The following is a 15,715-nucleotide window of genomic DNA, read 5'->3' on the forward strand; positions in this document are numbered from 1 at the left end:
CTTACCACGTTGGTGACCCACTGGAATCAAAATGCAACACTTCAAAATGTAGCTAGCTGTTTTCTACAAGTTGTCCTCTAACCAGGGATGTACACATTATTCCCAGATTCCGTGTGGTTTTGGAGCTGTTTTAACATGACGTGCAACTTCATCTCCCTCCTGTCACACAATTGATTTTAGCGATGAGTTATGACAAATAAGTGTTGTGTTCCTTTGTTTAGCGACCCCTAAATTTAAATGCATCACTCCAAAATGTGGCTGACTGTCTTCTGCAGGTTGTCCTCTAACCAGTGAGGTAAAATATATCTCCCATTTCCATGTGTTTTTTTGTTGTGTTAGTTTCAACATCACGTACAACCTGATTTCCCCCCTTAATCGATATCAATGATTTATTGCTACTTGTCAAAACAACAGCGTTTCTGGTGCTTGTGCAGTTTATAAGGTGCTTGTTTAAGTGATATGATTATTGTGGCAGATGTTTGTGTATATAGCACATGTTATGTTTAGGTTTTCAATTTATCACAAACTGTTTATGCATATTGGTTATTGATTTAGACACGTTAAAACTGTGTTTTGACATTGGGGATATCCCACCTAGCAACATGTCATTGAAAAGCTGTTGAAAATAACACTATGCAACCAAATATTTCATATTTACATTTCATGTAACATTTAGTAATGATATTTATTTATGCAACCAACTGACAATTTTTTGGTACAATTATATTGACATTGTTGCCCTGCTTTTAGAATATCAGGGTTCATTCTAACATGGGTAGGCAGTCAAAAAGTGTTGTGTTTTGCGTTTAGCCAGTGCGTTGCCATGGATCACAATTTATTTTGACGGCTTTTCCGTATTGGAGATGAGTTTTGTTTGGGCTCGTTCCAAGGAGACGAGAGTTCTAGAAGCTAGTGGGTTTTAGGAAGACGAGAGTTCTAGAAGCTAGTGGGTTTTAGGAAGACGAGAGTTCTAGAAGCTAGTGGGTTTTAGGAAGACGAGAGTTCTAGAAGCTAGTGGGGGAAAAATATAAGGTTCTAGAAATATGTTTCTTCGTGTTTTTAATTGTTGACAGCCAGTAGACACCATGTTTATATTGGTGAAGGTGAAGCATTGTTGTTGATTATAATGTGAAATGGAAGTTGTTTTCTGTTGATGGTGAGCAAACTTCTAAAGTGTTATTCTTTGGTTTTTCCTTTTTATGTTTTGAGGTTGGACTTTAGCACGTATAGCGCGTTAGCACGTCTAGCGCGTTAGCACGTCTAGCGCGTTAGCACGTCTAGCTCGTTAGCACGTAGGACGCACTGATTGGTGTCACCTCGTTAGTCAGTATGTGTTACACCTGTGCTGGCTTGTCCATCTCGTTAGTGGGAAGGTGTTTCACCTGAGCTGGTCCAGGTTCTATTTAAGAGTGTCTGGCCCAGTGCTCCAGTTATCTTGATACATGTGGAGAGTCAACACCTTTAGTTGCTCTACCTTTTTGGTTTGCTTCCTGTCTTTAAGTTTGGTGTGGGTTTTTCTTTTGTTTGCCTCTTCTTGGGCAGATTTAGTGGGTCTCATGGTGGGTGTCTTTTAGGTCCCAGTTGTTGTTACTAGTCAACTTTCAGTGGACACTGTGAGAGCAAAATTGCAAGATTATGTTATTATACTTTTATTGCATCAAATGGTTGTTTTATGCAACAGAATGGAGGGTTCTTAGAACTATTGTGTCTGTGTGTTCTACTGAGGATGGGCCTCTGGGAGAAAACACTGACAGGAGATTTACAATGTCTTTTGGGTGATAAAACCTAAAGAGACCGCATTCCAGAGCACGAGTTAATGTTTCTGTTCTATATGGTACCAGGGAGAGATGACCCCAGGGCCAGACCCTGGTCTCTACACAAAGAGTACTGTTTCTACAGCAGATACTGTCTGCTGAGAATTATAAGTATCTTTCATACAAATCTTAACCTTGTGACCCGTTCTATACATCTGTTGTTGGTCATGTAGGTTGAAAGGGGTGCATCTTGGCTTTAAAAGACCTTTGTACTTTTGTCTCATGGCTCTCAACGAATCATCTGGGGGTGATTCATCTCTCAACGAATCATCTGGGGGTGATTCATCTCTCAACGAATCATCTGGGGGTGATTCATCTCTCAACGAATCATCTGGGGGTGATTCATCTCTCAATGAATCATCTGGGGGTGATTCATCTCTCAATGAATCATCTGGGGGTGATTCGTCTACCAGCCATCATTATCGTAGAACACTCAATCGATTCTCTTTGTATGTGTGTGTTGTATTGACCTGCTGCCTTATAAGTGAATAAAGATTTCATTTTAGAGTAACTCTGACTTGTGTGATAAGTTTGTCTCCTCATTTGATATTAAAGAAATTAACCACCACATTTGGCGATGGGGATGTGAATCTTCACTTGGTGACCACTCCTGATGACCTGGGTAAATGGTGCACCAGGGATCCCTCTAACTTGGGATCTCAGGGAGACCACACTACAGGAACAGAACAAATGGACCCACCTTTGATCTGAGAGGCAGCGAGCCGAGTGGATACCACATCTCAAACGTAGTTTAAAAAAAAAAAAGAGAGGTGAGCGAAACACGCAAAGTGGAGTTTTTAGAAAATCCTCGTAAGCTCTGAGTGTGTATTCCTGTGTGGAGGTGTAAACAGGGCCCAGTCAGGAGGCTCTGAGTGTGTATTCCTGTGTGGAGGTGTAAACAGGGCCCAGTCAGGAGGCTCTGAGTGTGTATTCCTGTGTGGAGGTGTAAACAGGGCCCAGTCAGTAGGCTCTGAGTGTGTATTCCTGTGTGGAGGTGTAAACAGGGCCCAGTCAGTAGGCTCTGAGTGTGTATTCCTGTGTGAGGGGGCACCTTGGAGGCGTAAACAGGGCCGAGTCAGTGGAGGATGATCTGAGAGTCAGTCGACTCAGACACCTATCATTGGTCGGTTGCGGGCGACCTAGAGCTGTCCTGACACTGAATTGATCACAGTGGGGATTGGTCTGTAGGGGTGAGGGGCCAGGGTGACTGTGGGTTCTGTGTGAAACACGGTACCTGGTTAAACTCTATTGGAAGAAGGACCTCATTCTGAAAAGTGTCTGTGTGACTCTCAGAAGTGGTGAATTCCAATGATTTTAAACGTGCTGCCAGGTATGCCCTGGGTTCGGTCATTTAGCGTTAAATATCTAGAATCTGTGTGAACGAGATGACAACTAGAATCTGTGTGAACGAGATGACAACTAGAATCTGTGTGAACGAGATGACAACTAGAATCTGTGTGAACGAGATGACAACCAGAATCTGTGTGAACGAGATGACAACTAGAATCTGTGTGAACGAGATGACAACTAGAATCTGTGTGAACTAGATGACAACTAGAATCTGTGTTTACTAGTTAAGACCATTTATGATATGGTACAAGATAGTAAGGTGCACCTGTAATTGTTTTAAACATGTAATTATTTTAAACCTGGACCCCATTTCATATTTTCTGATATGAGAGTTGTGTGACTGTGATATGAGAGTTGTGTGACTGTGGTATGAGAGTTGTGTGACTGTGGTATGAGAGTTGTGTGACTGAGTCATAATCTGATGTTTGGATAGTAACAGAGATCTATAGTTCCTCCTAGAGATCTATAGTTCCTCCTAGAGATCTATAGTTCCTCCTAGAGATCTATAGTTCCTCCTCTATAGTTCCTCCTAGAGATCTATAGTTCCTTTAGAGATCTGTAGTTCCTCACAGAGATCTATAGTTCCTCCTAGAGATCTATAGTTCCTCATAGAGGTCTATAGTTCCTCCTAGAGATCTATAGTTCCTCCTAGAGATCTATAGTTCCTCCTAGAGATCTATAGTTCCTCCTAGAGATCTATAGTTCCTCCTAGAGATCTATAGTTCCTCCTAGAGATCTATAGTTCCTCCTAGAGGTCTATTGTTCCTCCTAGAGGTCTATAGTTCCTCCTAGAGGTCTATAGTTCCTCCTAGAGGTCTATAGTTCCTCCTAGAGATCTATAGTTCCTCCTAGAGATCTATAGTTCCTCCTAGAGATCTATAGTTCCTCATATAGAAATATGCTTAATCAGATGATTGACATGTGGATAATGAGCTTTATTATAACGTTATCTTGGGGTTCCGTTCCTTCACTGCCCATCATAGAAGATCACGGGGTGGTATTGAGAGGGGGATGATATTTTAGAAAGCAGCGGAAGGTCTATAGTTCCTGTGAGGCTTGATTTTGCCGTGGTCTCTGGGAGGTTAGAGAACCGTTGAGGATCCCATGGTCATTGTCCGGGAAACAAACGTATATTTTTTGGTTCCGTTGTGAGTATGTTTGGAGAGATACTTCGTAGCTGTGGAGAGTCCTTGAAAAAGCAAATGGAATGGTTGTCGTGAGTACCTAAGAATGTCTTATGTTTTCTATGGATTCTGTGAATATATGAAAATATGATGAATTGTATGTGTGTATAATGATTAGTAGAGATTTGATGAAGTAATACTGGGAATATAATTAGATACAATTTAAACAACCCATATATAGACGAACGTAGGCTTTGAGTTGGTATCTTTAATGGATAATTTGATAAAGATGAGGTTTAAGCATTATTAAACTGTCTATAAAGTCTGGGCAGTTGTCTCAGAAACTGGAGTGAATCACAGGTAAACTAACAATATTGTAGACTTGATGCTAAATACAGATTTTTCAGCTTTAGTGTGTATATCGTATCCACTTAGTTATGTTAGGAAGTTTTCCATCTTTACGACCGGCCCTGGTAACTTCACCCCAACTTCTCTGATCCCTAGCACACAGTAACTTAACAACATAAGTGTTTTACTGACATTTTTGGGAAATTTAAGGGAAAATAAAAAATCCAGCCGTAGCAGAGCTCCAAGTCCCATGGGGACGTCCTCGAGGGCCTGGATGTTCTCCCCATCAAAGGCCAGCGGGATTTCACTCTCATGGTGAAATGGATTTCCACCGATGTGCAGTAAAGGAGTGAAGAGCGGTGAAATCTGTGTCAACAAAAGTAAGAAAAGATTAATACACATACAATTAACAAAGAACATAACAAATGTTCAGCTGTAGTTTTATATAAGCATGCACCCCTATGTTTATGAAGAAACAGATGATTGGTGCATAGGCATACCTTGTCACGGACATAAAGGCCACTCGGGTCCTCATTGAAGAGGTAGGGCAAGAGCAGAATCACTGCTGTGGTCTCCAGTCCTAGTAAAGTAAAGCAATGATCTTACTACACTTGCTAATTTTATTACAAAATTCATTAGAGAAAGTGAAGGAATAAGAGCAAATCCCTCTTCTGTATTGGACTGTCAAAATAGCAGGATGATGTCCTCACCCCTGCCTCGCCTCTCTACCTCTGATAGTCCTTGAATTATATTTTTGTCTATATCCATTCCATGGACGTAATTAATTTCTGAGAAGATCTGAAAAGATCATTTGCACACATTTGTACGCTAATAGATTTCAGTTTGTATTGACTGCTATGTAGGTTAAATGTACACTTCAAATGCAGCTGTCCTACAACATATCTGTACCTTCTTCTTGATCCCAATTGCATTGTGTCCATGTTCTGTCCTATAAGAATTTCAAAGGAAGAGAAAATGTGTCAAAGAATAGTCTTACAAGCATTAATATATATATATATATCTATATATATATACTTTGTAATTTGTAAGTCTCTCTGGATAAGATCGTCTGCTAAATTACGTAATTGTAAATGTACTACATCAATATTTAAAGATAAATGGCATCGACATACAATGTAATGTAAAATAGAAGAACATATTGGAGAAAGCACTAGCCAATACAGTACTGCCATACAGTAACAGTACTGCCATACAGGCCTAATATCACATTTCAAGATATCTTTGTACACAAATTGTTCAATATTTTATCAGGCTGACTTGAAAGATTATATGCAACATTTTGCTGCGTGGCAATACTGTGTTTGGATTCTGAAGGGCATTCATACAAAAGAGGTAGTCTAGACACTGTATTAATACCATTATGCATTTGAATCCCATCTACAGCTACCATCTAAGATATTAATTTCCCTCCACAAGGGGGCGGACATGTAACGTTTCCAAAATGGTATAGTATTGTACATGTAACGTTACCAAAATGGGATAGTATTGTACATGTAACGTTTCCAAAATGGGATAGTATTGTACATGTAACGTTTCCAAAATTGGATAGTATTGTCCATGTAACGTCTCCAAAATGGGATAGTATTGTCCATGTAACGTTTCCAAAATGGGATAGTATTGTACATGTAACGTTTCCAAAATGGGATAGTATTGTCCATGTAACGTTTCCAAAATGGGATAGTATTGTACATGTAACGTTATGCCCCCTTGTGAGTGTTAGGGTTTGACCAACTATTTGTTTGCATAACCTAAATAATATTACTAAGAAGCTATGCTATAATATTAAGTTTATACTCTATATGATAAGAGCATACTGCTGTGTGAGAGGAAGGGGCTCATGGGATGTTGAGTCATATGGAAAGAATGCAGATGCTGTAAATCAGGGATATGGAAGAGCTTGTTAAAAGATAAGGGCAGGATATGGGTGAAATGTATATGCGGAGGGGTGTCGGGGTTTTAGAGAACTGTGCATTGTGCAGTCACAAGATAAATCGACTGCCAAAGATAATAACTACGCCCGGCAACAGGAGGCGTCTCGAGGTTGGGACCAACCTGCACGCCAAAGATAGGATGAGTAAGTTTAAACCACACTCATCCTCCCTCTGACAGGCCAGCAGTGAGCGGGAACTATCTCTGTCAGAGTATTTAATGAAAAGCAAAGGATGTGAAACTCAGTTCTCTGTTTTGCCCTGCGTGGTGTTACAGGGAGCCCGTATATACGAACCACCTATTTACCCTTCAAGTGTTTGCATTAATTAAAGTACAAAGAAATCAGAAGTTACTATGTGCTGACTATTTTGTTCTGATACCAGATTCGAATTGACGCGACCTAACATGGTGACCCCGACGTGATCTGGTAAAGGGACTTCGCTGAGTATTGATCAGCCAATTGGACATCGCTATCGTGGAACGGTGTGCTTCACAAAGAGTCCGGACAACTAAAAACAGGTAAGCAGACACCTATTGTTATAATAACTAAAGATCTGCATATTGGCTTTAACCACATTCATTTTGTGAAGCACCTGTTCGATGTAAGTGAACCAAATTATGAATTATTATGAGTAGATAAGAAATATTATAGAGTCATAATTGTGAGTTCCAATTCCAATTTGTAAGTCGCTCTGGATAAGAGCGTCTGCTAAATGACTTAAATGTAAATGTGACATGCAAACCTGTGGTGAATGTGTTGTTAGTACCATGGTACCATAGAGTATTGGTCCACTGGAAAGATTTGTGAAAACAAAGGTGCGGTTAGGTTCAGGGAGAATACTGAAATCTTTCGGCAAGATTCGTAACTTCGAGGGTACGATTAGGTTCGAAGATATAGGGAATAATTGGTTTAGTAATTGGTATCGGCAAGATTCGTAACGTAGGGTACGATTAGGTTCGAGGAATTACCCCGGCAAGGATCGGGAAATTTTATATAGAATACTGGGTGACCGGCAAGATCCGTAACATTAAGGGTTCGGCGGAGTAATTCTTAGGAAAGGAGGTGAGGTTGTAGGTGAGATAAAAGGGGGCTAATAAATTAGGAACTTAAAGGCAAGGGAAGGATAGCATAATAGAAGTTTGAAGATAAAATTATATGTCCAAATTAGGTGTAGAATAAAGGAGATATTGCAACACATAGACACATTGGGAAGTTTCCACAGGGGTAAGAGGATAATTGCGTGTGAGATGGATAAGAGGGTCAAAAGCCATATACATGTGAGACCTAATGGATCTATCAAAAGTCATGAAAGAAATTATTCTTGGATCCTAGAGGAAATTACCAATAGGACATGGACAAAGGAAAATACAGCACACACATAGAGATCAATAGCAAGTACACACAGATTGTAATTGAATCATAGTTTTAAAAAAAACACATAGAATAAAATATAATTTAAGATTCATACGAATACTCCTTCTAAAAATTCTAGAGTGGGAAAAGGAGCAGAATAACTACGATAGTAATTTAACAAACAAACACCTTAAAGGAGGTGCAGGAATTAACGGGAGATGAGCGATACATGGAGTTAAATGTTATAAAATAAATATTTATTTCGGTCCAATGTGGAGAAGGAAGTATGAATTTGATGGAAGTTTGGATGTGGAAAAGTTGGTACTAATGGTAAGAAAGATGCATAAGGTATGTGGGGACAAGACAGGGAAACAGCATGTCGAGGGTTAGACATAGCCAGGGTGTGGCTGTCTGGAGCCCGCAGAAGAAGGCAAGTGTAGAAGGAGAGAGAGGCAGAGTCAACGGTCGCATGGGAAAGGCTTAGACGTTTACATTAGGGCAATATTCTGGAAATTGTATCGATAGTACGTGCCTTATTGTACGACTACAGACATTGATAAATACGGTTATTTGCGAGGAGTGTCCATCAGTTCAATAGCGCATTGGTGGTTCTGTGGTAGAAGTCTCGCCTGCCATGCGGGAGACTCGGGTTCGCTTCTCAGCCTATGCATCAGTGGATAAAAAATGTAGGTGCTGATTGTTATTCAACTGTTGGTGTGTTTTGCCTGGAAAGGTACGGTTGTTAGTGGTTGTTAAGGTATAAACCAAACATTTTGATGGCTTGTTTAGTTTAAATTGAAGCGACAGTTACCGAAATCTAATGAATTATAATGAGCGGATAGGTTTGAAGGGAGTAGTATTAAGTTGTAGTCAGTATTTTATAAATTTGCCGATTTACATGTTACATTTAAGGTCATAGACATTTCATAAGTGTGAAGCCAAACGAGAGATACAGTTGTAACATTGGTATTAATCTTGCGATAGAGGAAAGGCAGAACGCTGTTTGAAAATAGGTAATATTTTATTCCTATGAGTATGTGGCTAGAAGCGATTCTGGTCTGAATAATGGAATCGTAAAAGTTTTGTGATAAATTCTGGTTATTGAGTCGTGGTATTGATTGTTTAGTAACACCGGTGAATTGAACATTGCATGGAAAAATATCAAGTCATTAAAGTGAATTAAAGGTGGAGTTAATTTTATTTTTACAGGGACGGTGCACATTAAACACAGTTGTGTATAATGGCAGGGTATTCCTAGCAAACAGAATGGGCCGGTTTGCAGACAAACTGAAGGGGCTTTAAGCAATCTTGGGTTAAATTAGTCAAGTAGTACGTTAAAATATGGGGTTTCATAGATTGAAGTAAAATATTGTATCCAAGGGTAGCGCATGTTCAATTAAGTTTAAAACTAATGATTCGGGGGAGTACAATGGAATTATAAGTATCATTAGGTTTTATTGTAGTCAACGTTTGGGTTTTTGAATCGGTGTAGTAGGATGAAATGCTGACCAAGTGGTTGTATTTTCTGGAAAAAGGAGCGTTTCAAATTCCTAGGGATAGGATATCTTAAAGGGGTATACACACATGGAATCTTAGAAGTTATACACCCATGGAATCTTTTAAGTTTTATTTTCTGAGTTTTAATTAAACACGTGAAATTCTTTTGATAGTGAATGTCCTGGGAACCTGGGATACAAAATGTAGATAAAGTTCTTAGCTTTCATTTGTCTAATGTAGTAAGAAACACGGTTCTGAAAGGGTGGTATGACTTTTGACCCCTCTAGTGGCTTCCCTGTGTGGTCTGATCAGCCACATTGAAAAGCCATTTGGATGGTGAATTTAAGGTCATTTGGGATACTGACTTTAAGGAAATTTGTAGAACTGATAATTATGATGGAGTTAAAGTTCTTAGACACAATTGATCATTTGAACCAATGAGAAGACAGAATGACGATAAGGGTACAATAATTTTTCTTTGTGGAGTAGTTTAGATTAATAATTTTGATCTGATTATGTTATGTGAATATCGTTTGATAATTAGGGGTACTTTTTACATTATCTAGATACGTTTATTTTCCCTTAGGAAGTCAGCTGTGGTTGTATTCAGTGGAAGAGATTTAACACAACAAGGCTGTGGAATTAATATAATAGTATTACTATATTTTGTTGTTGAATAAGTTTAATAATGGTAGACTTATGTCAAGTATTAGGATATATTCTAAGCCAACGGACCAGCATAGTTAAATTATAAACAGGTGAGGACAGAAATAATACTGGGACAGACAGAAAATACATAATAAGAATAGAAGATAGGAAGAGAATTTAATTTGGGTTGCTTAGTTAGGATATTAATTCATGGAGAGACTATCGGCTCCATTTGGCATGTATTTTAGTTTTGATTTTAAGTTTATGTTTGGTAAATTCGCTAAGAAGAGATATGACTGTTTACACAGACAAGCACATAGGCATTTAAAACCATACAAAGCAGCACAGATAAATCTTAAATAAGACACTTGACAGAGAATTGTTACAGGGTAGCTAAGGATGAATGCCCCAGGGAGAATTGGACATGTGGAAAATGAAAGGGGGCAATCCTACAAGAGAAGGGCTGACATAAGGATAATTTGTTTAGATATGCAGCAATATTGATACATGACTTGAGCCATGTATAAATAGGGGGAGTATGGTAGAGCAGGTGATAGAACAGGTTAGGATAAACAAGGATAATTACTTAAACAAAAACATTTTTGTAGAATATCCATTCCAACATTTGGAAATGGACTTAGTGAACTATTCAGATTTGAGGGGAAGGAGGGGTGTTTAACAATAATAGATAAGTATAGCAAATGGGTAGAAGTGTTCCCAACTTACTTGGTGGACATGATTATGGTAACTAAAAAATGAGGTCAAGATATTATCCCTAGAGTTGGTTTACTGGGATCTCTTTAAATGATGGATGACATTTTAGCTAATCAGGTAGAGCCTATAGAATGCCAGAGTTAGAGATACCAGAACAGGAAGACATAGAAGTTGAAGTAATACTAACAGAGACATGAGAAGACTGTTTGTTAACCAAACCCGTATGTCCAAGATTTTGTGTCCAACAGGTGAATTACAGGAGAAGGTGATTCACTCAATCCAACCAGGAGACTGGGTGTGGATCCAGTCCCTGAGGAGAAAAGACGGGAAGCAGTCCCGTTGGGAAGGCCCATACCAGGTTCTGTTAAACCACTGCCTTTGCCATTAGAAAAGCTGAGAGAGTCACTTGGGTCCACATTATCCACTGCAAGAAGGTATGTACACATATGAGCACTGCTGATCACACACAGAGTTAGGAGAAGAACCGAGTACCAACAGGGTCCGGGGGTTACCTCCTTAACGAAGATTTCCTATCCCGACCGTTCATCACTGTGTGTGCTCCTAGAGGTAGCTGTAGCTCAGTTGGTAGCTCAGTTGGTAGAGCCAACTGTAGCTCAGTTGGTAGAGCATGGTGTTTGCAATGCCAGGGTTGTGGGTTTGATTCCCACGGGGGGCCATGTATGAAATGTATGCATTCACTACTGTAAGTCGCTCTGGATAAGAGCGTCTGCTAAATGACTAAAATGTAATGTAGGTGTGAGTATGGGGTGGTACCTAGCAGAGAGACTAAGGGCAGGAGAGGGTTGGTGGTTTTTGGGAAGAGTAGAGACTCTGAGCTGCATCATAGTCTAATCTTTCTGATACATTCAGATCCACCACCTTCCGGTACTAATCATATGACACCGTTGTCATTTATAAGAATGAAAATATAAACTATATAATACACTGATGAGTGACATACAGAATAAGGAATCAAAAAAGATCAGGATGTAGGTTTAAGGTAAACATTAAACAATTTCCTGGGGAAGCAGACAACTGTACAGGAATTGGGTTTGGCCAGATTGAAGTACTCAGCCAACCCACCTCGGTTCACCTTAACTCCTGATGAGTACCAGTGTTATAGATACAAGAATGGCACCGAGAACTCATATGATTTTAATGGCTGAAAGTAATCGTTAATGTGACTGAATTAGGTTTGAAAGATGAATAGAAAATTCTTAACCTCACAGCACCTATAACTGATGAAGGGTGGGCTAGTACCAGCAAAGGACGCATACGACAGAAATGACCACAAAGGGTGGTTAGGAACTTGCGCCCTGGGTTTATTGGTCCAACCAGACTCTTAATAGGATGGGCAATGACTTTCTACTGACATTTTACTATTTTAATTTTATTGTGTCCTGTTCTTTTTTCCCCTTTGCTTTTTTAAGTGAGTTGTATTGATCAAGCGCCAGCATTTAGTGTTCAGTTAGGACCTGGCTTTCACTAGAATGTTCTGATCCAGATTATGACTCCATCTGTGGATGACAACAGCAATCTGTAGCATGCAGGTATGATTTGAGCCACATCTAAAATGTTATACCTTTTCTATATCCATATAGAAACACTAGCTACGACCTGCCTTATTTAGCTAGCTCAATGTGAAATTCTGATTGAGTCATCAGAGGCCAGTTATAGGAGGCTAAAGAAGGCACAGGATGAGTTTTGACCAGGATGGGAGTAGCCCTGTCTAGATGGATGCTATTGGCATCCTCAGGGAAGTTCCAGATAAATACAAAGCAATGAATCAAATATGTGAAGGCTTTAACACTACATTGTTTTGGTGGTTGACAATAAATAGAAATGTGGATTGGATTAATGACATTTTTTTATAATCAACAGAGAGTCATGAATGAAAACGGGGATGCAGTAAAGAGGTTCTCTGACCAATTATCCACCACCCCCCTCATGACCTGGTAAAATAGACTGACTCTCGATATGTTACTGGCAAAAGAGGATGGTGTAGGTAGAATGATTAGGTTCATTGCTGTACGTACATTTCTGATAATATAGCTCATGTTTGGGAAATGGAAAAGTGTTGTAAGAACTGTATTATGGGCTGCTTTCACCTGTATGAGTGTGTTTGCGTTGTGTGGTTGTTGTTTGGTCCCGTGTGCGAGAGGTCTCATTTCCAGGGTTCTGGAGAGATCGATAACGGAGCAGATGGTGAGATACGGACCGAGTCAAAGTTCAGACCAGTGGGACGACAAATACCTACCGCCGAGCCTGGTGGAGGATTCATTAAATTATGAGGTGCCCATGATAAGATGCGACCATCTTTAGAGTTTCCTGAATTAGTTTGATTTTGTGTGAAATTTCTGAATCCAATAAAAATAGATGTGTTATAATGTATGTGAAATATTTAGCCAATCGGGTGAATGTAATGAAAGGTTTGACTAAAAGATTTCACTCAGAAACCTTATAACCTGTTGAAATGTATTGGAAATACAGCTATAATAATGGGTTAAAAACTATATTCCAATACTGTATGAGTAAGACACTGTTACCAGAATGAGCAGGGCAGAGTTGATAAGACGACCTTGGGAAAGGAACAGGAGAAGAAGCCTCCCTAAGTTAGGGAGAGTAACAACGGCCTGGGAACGGCTAGTGGGCAGGAGATTAGAAGACAGGTGGCAAGGTTGATAAGGAATGTATGTGTACTGTGGGAAAAATACAGCCGCCTAAAGCTGGGTTGAGTTCTTTACTGATGTGTGTGTAACAGAGATTTGTTAACTATACTCGCACTGCACTGACAGGTATGGCTGAGCAACTAGAGGCTACCACTAGAACCGCTAGACAAAATAGATTGGAGTTGGATATGATATTGGCTAATAATGGGGGGTGTATAAAACGTTTGGTGAACAATGCTGTACTTTTATCCCTAATAACACCGGCCCTGATGGTAGCATTACCAAAGCCCTACTGGGACTTGACAAGCTATCTGCTGAAATGAAGGGTGTAGCGGGGGTATACGAGGGGAATTGGCTGAATACCTTTTTTGGTAAGTACACATCTATGGTGGTTACTGGATTTCTGACCCTAGTGCTTGTGTTCCTATTATTGTTGTGTTGTGTTGCCTGTATAATCCCTTGCTTGAGAAAATATCTTACAGAAGTTGTCAGAGCAACGGGAATGATGTCTTTGATGGTAGTGACCCCAGTGGATACTGAATCAACCTCTGGGCAAAAGACGGGTCTGTCTGAGGACGATCCTTGGTTTGCTGTTGGGGAAGTGGTTGAATAAAGCTTATCCAAAATGTTCTCATATGTATTGAATGTAGTGGCAGGTGGATGTGAAGGTTTTAAGTTCTGGGACAAAGAGTCTGTCCCATACATGTTAGGTGTAGCCACTGTCGCAAAAAGGTCTTCTTTTTATACGTTTTTTTTTATTTTTTATAATAATGTTCTGAATTTATCCTGTGTACTATTTGTCTTTCCTTATGTGAAGGTTTGAAGTTCCTGGGTGGCTGGTAGTCAACCTAGTACAAGTTAGGTGTAGCCGGAAGGACTTGAGGGTTTATAACTAATCATCTAATCATTAAATCGAAAATTTACTATTGTGTTGAGTGACACCCTAGGGGGTGTCAAAAGGGGGAATCTCAAAATTGCCCTGAAATTTTAAGAACTTATGTAATCACACCTATCAGGTGTGAAAAGGGGGATTGTTAGGTTTTAACCAACTATTTGTTTGCATAACCAATATAATACATCTATTTAAACCTATATAATAAAATTAGTTGTGGTGCATAACTTATGAATACTAATGCTAAACATAAGAGGTTTATATTGTATTAACATAGATTGAGCGACATATAACAGACATGACTAACTGGAGGGTTGCTGACTAGTAGTGTAGGCTGAGTAGACTCGTGACACACACACACACACAATGCCTGGTTGTGGGGCCGCTCAAGGACAGGTGTACGGGAGGGGCTGGTAGAATGGAAGCAGAAACTGTCCTAACTGTAGCATAAAAACAGGCACTGTCCTTGGGTGTCTGACTCTCGGGTACACACATGAAGATAAGCTAGAAGACAACTATGCCTGGCAACAAAGATGCGTCTAGAGGCTGGGACCAGCCTGCACGCCAACGATAGGATGAGTAAGTTTAAACCACGCTCATCCTCCCTCTGACAGGCCAGCAGTGAGCTGGAACTATCTCTGTCAGAGTATTTAATGAAGAACTTATGATGTAATTTGCAGTTCTCTGTTTGCCCTGCGAGGTGTTACAGTGAACCCATATATACGGAATTTGCATTTGCATTAACTGCTGAATAAATATTAACATAATATGAAGATTAATTGACTCTTTGTTCCTATATCAGATTTGAACACATGCAGCCTTAACAGCAGCCTTAACCAACATTTAAAATGGTTAAGGTAGGGGTTAAGGTTAGGGTTTAGGGTAGAGATGTCCCAAGGATCCCAGATAGCATTGACCATTGTGCATTCTTCTGTCTCTTTTACATAGCAGGTGATGAGTTCTGACTTCTGAACTTGAAAATATTAAATATCCTTATTATGTGAAATTGAATGAAACAATAATGTATGTTGATGCTAATATGATGTACAATATTCCATGATGTTTCTATATGATAACAATAGAGTAATATATTTAATATGTCATATACTATTTTTTAACAGTTTCACTAATTCATTTTAATTAACTTAATCATTATGACACACCCCTCTCTATTGTCATTGGTTGCACTAATTGCACTGTTTGTCTACATAACCTGGTTGAAGTATTCATGACATCACCCTGAGGAAGGCACAGTGATACTGAAACGTTGGTAAATACCCAATAAATTGCTGGGAGTTTATACATGGAGTCTGCGACTTTATTTTGATAGTTTATAGTTTATTCGCGGTTAGTCA

General features: G+C 39.5%; 1 long non-coding RNA gene across 1 annotated transcript; it reads left to right on the forward strand.

Annotated features, from left to right (window-relative positions):
* Window positions 1-6,729: 6,729 nt before the first annotated feature.
* LOC145876156 (uncharacterized) lies at window positions 6,730-15,129 on the forward strand. Its single transcript, XR_014391442.1, has 2 exons — window positions 6,730-11,366; window positions 11,554-15,129. It is a non-coding gene; the product is annotated as an uncharacterized LOC145876156 (long non-coding RNA).
* The last annotated feature ends 586 nt before the right edge of the window (window positions 15,130-15,715 follow it).

This window comes from Salmo salar, unplaced genomic scaffold (genome assembly GCF_965601325.2).
Source record: "Salmo salar unplaced genomic scaffold, fSalSal1 ptg000468l, whole genome shotgun sequence".
NCBI lineage: Eukaryota > Metazoa > Chordata > Actinopteri > Salmoniformes > Salmonidae > Salmo > Salmo salar.